Source organism: Nicotiana attenuata, unplaced genomic scaffold (genome assembly GCF_001879085.1).
Source record: "Nicotiana attenuata strain UT unplaced genomic scaffold, NIATTr2, whole genome shotgun sequence".
NCBI lineage: Eukaryota > Viridiplantae > Streptophyta > Magnoliopsida > Solanales > Solanaceae > Nicotiana > Nicotiana attenuata.
Genome location: NW_017670278.1, coordinates 1,140,410 through 1,145,466, shown reverse-complemented (window position 1 = coordinate 1,145,466; position 5,057 = coordinate 1,140,410). Strand labels below are relative to the sequence as shown.

Sequence of the window (5,057 nt, the reverse complement as noted above, 5' to 3'; positions counted from 1 at the left end):
TACAAATACACCATTCTTAGAGAAAATAATCTTTTCTGCCTCTATAACAGTTTTGAGGCCTTTCTTACTTAATAAACTTGCAGAAATTAAATTCTTCCTAACATCAGGTACATGATGAACATTAATTAAAATCAACTTCTTTCCCGAAGTGAATTGTAGTTCAACTGTTCCTTTTCCAAAGACCTTGGCGGTGTCATGATTTCCCATTAAAACCTTTTCATCACTTGTTGCAACTTCATAATGTTTGAAGAAACTCTTGTCATTGCATACATGAACTGTAGCACCGGAATCATACCACCAATCTGCAGATTTCATAGTTGCTGCCATGTTGCATTCAGTTACCATACTCAGATTCAAGTTGGTAAAAGCAGAAATCATAGCAACAATATCCGAAGAAGAAGCTTGTTGTTGTTCAACATTATTTACCCTCTTCTGTCCAGCATTTTCTTCATTTTTCTGTCTCTTACGAAACCTGCAATCTCTCTTAAAATGACCCATTTTTCCGCAAGTATAACATGGACCTTTCTTAATGTTAGAAGAATTTTCCTTTGGAGCAGCCTCAAACTTTCTCTTCTTTCCAGCCTTGTTTCCAGATTTTCCTGAGTTGTTTGCCTTACTAGACTCAACATAATTCACCTTTGAACTAGTTTCCGCAGCATATTTATTTTCACGTTTTCGTGACTCTTCTTCAATCCGAATATGCTTTGTCAACTGGTCCACATTAAAGTCTTCGGAAGAATGTAATAATTTCTTCCTATAGTCATTCCAAGTGGCTGGTAATTTTGCAAGTATAGCAGCCACTTGAAGAGATTCAGAAACATCGACTTTAAAATCTTTGAGTCTAGATATCAAAACCAGCAACTCATCAACCTGTTCCATGACAGATTTCCCATCTATCATTTGAAATTCAAAAAATTTCATTCCAAGGAATCTGTCCGTTCCTTGCTTCACAGCAGTATATTTCTGTTCCAAGGCTTTCCAGATTTCTTGTGGTGATTTGTGAGGACGGAACAAATCATATAAACGATCAGAAAGTGAGTTTAAAATAAAACCTCTACAGCGCACCTCATCATCTTCACGTTTTTTGCGTGCCGCCTTAATTTCGTCAGAGTCTTCAGCAGTAGGTTCTGGCATTACAGTAAGATTATAACTCAGCAGATATGTTATTCCCAACTCCGTGAGAAAGAACAGCAATTTGTCTTTCCAGCGGGTAAAATTTGAGCCATCAAATCGATCCAGTTTGAACACTTCGAATATCTTGTTGAAACCAGAATCACTACCAGAAGCCTCCATTGCAGTGTTGTTAAATTCTTTAAGATTGTTAGAAAATATAATAGAATATAGGGACGAAATAATTAGGCTTTGATAGTGTAGTCACTGTCCTTAAGGAATTTAAGCCTCCCAATTTCGTTGCTGCAGGGTTTATGGCAGAATTCCTCCAGGATTTTACAAAGCCTTTGAAATTCGAGCACCAGCAATTAACTTGAATTTTCACTTGAACAAATTTGGTGAATTGAAGATAGCAGAAAAGAAGAAGATACTTTGTTGCTTTTCTGATGATTTTTGTTTTGGAGAAGAAAAGGGTATTTATAAACCCTTTAGGTGTCTGCTAGGACTAACAGACTCAACCTTTGCCAATAGGCACCTTTTAATACCAAAAGTCACCTCCTTTCAAACCCTTTAGGTGTCTGTTAGAACTAACAGACTCAACCTTTGCCAATAGGCACCTTTTAAAACAAAAATCACCTCTTTTCAAATACTCCCATCAAAACACTAACTAATATAATAGTAATTACCTCTTTTGCATCCAACGTGATTTCAATTGGTAGTAGGTGGTGCTTCAAGGCAAATAACAACCTTTGTAAAAGAGTATAAGGTTCGATGGTAATGATATTATTGTCGAATATACTCCCCGCAAAATCCAAGACCCGATTTCCAGTGTGGTCACCGACTACCCCACCTATACCAGTCGTGTTTGCAGAAATGTTTAAAGCCCCATCAGTGTTTAACTTAAAACAACCTTGGCTTGGCTCGGGGGTTTTCATTTCACATATTACGGGAACAAAGTATGTTTCTCGCGGGGCTAGGTGGCTAGATAAAAGTATCGGTAGCATGCTGGTAGATGTCATCAAAACTGAGTGTCAGGGCTTGTTGTTCAAAGACAAAGCGATTTTTGGTTTGCCAAATATTCCCTAATAGTAGGGTATGAGGATTTGATGGGGTATACGTAATGCTCCTACGCATTGACTTTCTCAAATTAATTATTAAACTAGTGAAGTAGCTCGCGCTTGACCATATTGTACCACTGATTAGTAATTATAATTTATATGGCTATAAATATATTCGACATAGGATACATGAATTTTTTCATGTATGTTAAATTAATTTATATATTCTATTAAGTTACAGATATAAATATGTTTATTAGATGTAGAACTTAGGTGAATCGCATTTCTCATAGCATGTTTTAAAAAAAAAGGATAAAATGAAAAGAATTTGTGTGCCTTACGCATGTGCAACTTTAATACCCGAATCTTAGTGTACTTGTTATTTATATGCATGTTCAGGTATTTCGACATATTTATTTTTATTTAGATTAGAATGTAATGTAACAATTCGTTCGGTTGTTTTCAGCTTTAGCATGTCGTTCGGCTAGACCTTGAGTAGCTTCACATTATGCATTATGACTCATCACTACAACAAATATGAACTACGACGACATTTAATTAATGACCTTTATAATAAATGTCGGAAAAAAGATAATTTATTGACATTTGTTGAAAAATGGTACAAAAATACTGACATTTAATTAAAAATGACAAATATATTGTGACATTTGATTAAAACGTCACACAAGTAGTAATAAAATGATATTTAGTTGGTGACATTTATAATAAATGTAAATAAATTACTACCTTTTTTCTTGGTAAAAAAGAAAATTACTACTTACTACTAATTTCAAAAGGAGAGAAAACTATTTTTTGCAAAACTTCCCCCCAAAATTTTCCTCTGAAAATCTCCCCAAAAAAACACTACTCCCTGCGATATTTCTTAGAAGTCAGAACATTCAAATTCATTTCCCCCTCCCCAATTTCTCTATCCCGTTCAATTCCCTTCACCCCAATTGTAAACCTCAAGCACCTTCAGGAATAGCAGTATGAATGTATCCTAGTGTACTGTCTTCTTGCTTAATTCTCTCTTTCCATCTCTTTTTGTACTGACATTGCAACATTGAAAATCACCATTTTTCTTTCTTTCTTGGTTGGATTTGAATTGTTCCTTCTTTCTGCAGTGTGTTTTGATTTCATGGAGGAATTTAATCATGTTTAGAAGAATTGTAAGTTTACAATTTCGAAGTGTAATCTATGTTGTCATTTATTGTGCGAGTGTAATAGTGTGGTGATTTGGCATGGGCTTGTAAGATGGAAGTTGTGGGGTGTTATTTGTACAATATGCTGCTATGGATATCACATTCACAGTTTATGCCCTACGGGTGTTCGACAAAATGCCCGAGAGAGCATTTTTAATACTTTGACTCTTCGTATTGTTTATTCTTTCAGAATATGAACTAAATTGATGAGGTTTTCTGTATCCTTATCTGATTCAATGATGTGCAGGTCAGCAAAAAAGGTTTCTTCTAATCTCAAGGTTGTACAACTCATATGCCGCTCCATTCAGAAGGAAAGCTAACAATGTTTACTGTCTGTTGTTTCCTTCCGCACCTATTGTGAGTATCGCTGCATTTTATCTTTGAGAAATTTTAAGCTTAGTAACTTGTTCAATGAGAAGAATATGTTTCCTTCAATATATTGGGATCAAGAAGTCATACTTCTTCTATGTTCTTTGTGTGTTGTATATGTATGTGTTTTCTTAAGTTTGTATCTCGTTTTCTTGTTCCTTTTTCTCTTTCTGTATTTATTTTTCGACTAAATATATTCACTGCTAAACAATATTTTTGGATTAAGTAAACTTTGGTTTCGTTTTTGATAAAATATTAAGTTAATTTATTAGATTTCCATCTTTCTTTGTATTAAGTCATTGTCCAAATTGTCTAATTATAGGGCTTTATCACTTTGGTATAGTAATGTTTTCTCCTTATGGTAATTATGCAATCAGATGAACATGTATACAATTTATTAGCTTGAAATGTACTGATGGCTATGTTGTTGATAAGCTGAAAAATAAGGTTGCACACATGTGATTGGCTTGTATTAGTGTGATATGGAGTCGGAGTGAGAAAGTCTAGTGTGTGGTATCTTATGGTAAGGTCCTTGTAGATTTGACGACAAACCAATTCTTTCTTTCTTAAAGTTGTGTTTTCTAATAAGAATTTTTTATTCGTTAATGGAAGATAACTTCTGGAATAATTCAGTTGATTGCTCTACTGCATAAAGAAGATGCTACTGGTAAAAGTAGCTGCTCTATATCACTTCATTTTTTAAATCATTCTTGCATGTAGATTATGATATCTTCTTTTAACTTTCAACTACTTGCTAAGTTATAACCTACTTTATAAAAATATACTAGGTTGACTACCTCTGACAACCTTCTTGTCTCAATTAAGGAAAATATCAAATGGGCGGATGCACAAGTGAATTGGAGAGGAAGCTGCTAAAACGAAGTAGCAGCAAGAGTTGTGGACGTGAAGAAATCTCCTGTTGGTGAACTAGTTGCATTTTCAAGAATCCAGCCTAATAGTTTGATCCAATCATTATTTTATTATAAAAACGTACAGTTATGCACAATTTCATTCTTGGAATTAGTTATAGAGATCTTCTGTTTACAAATAGTTTATTTCAATTCACATTCTCTATGTGNCCCTAGTTGTCAGCCCATTTACACTTGAATAGTGTAACCCTAAATCGATAGTAGTTAAGCTCAATGATGTCTTTCAATTTGCCATAAAATGGAAAATGTGCTTGCCTCAGGTTTCCATCAGCACCACTAGCAATACAAGATGTGGACGAAGTGAAAAAAACCCACTGTTTTGCGTTTTCAACCAATGCTCTCGAGGTGAAATGTCACAAATTATAATGTGACATTTTCGTAAAGGTCAT

The 5,057-nt window shown here is 34.5% G+C and overlaps 1 long non-coding RNA gene across 3 annotated transcripts; it reads left to right on the top strand.

The window, feature by feature from the left end:
- Positions 1-2,975: 2,975 nt before the first annotated feature.
- Positions 2,976-4,787, top strand: LOC109237145. 3 transcript variants are annotated; one of them, XR_002069606.1, is made up of 4 exons: positions 2,976-3,173; positions 3,293-3,337; positions 3,618-3,727; positions 4,565-4,787. It is a non-coding gene; the product is annotated as an uncharacterized LOC109237145 (long non-coding RNA). The 3 variants fall into 3 exon arrangements; XR_002069607.1 differs by lacking the exon at positions 3,293-3,337; XR_002069605.1 differs by having other exon boundaries at positions 2,976-3,337.
- The last annotated feature ends 270 nt before the right edge of the window (positions 4,788-5,057 follow it).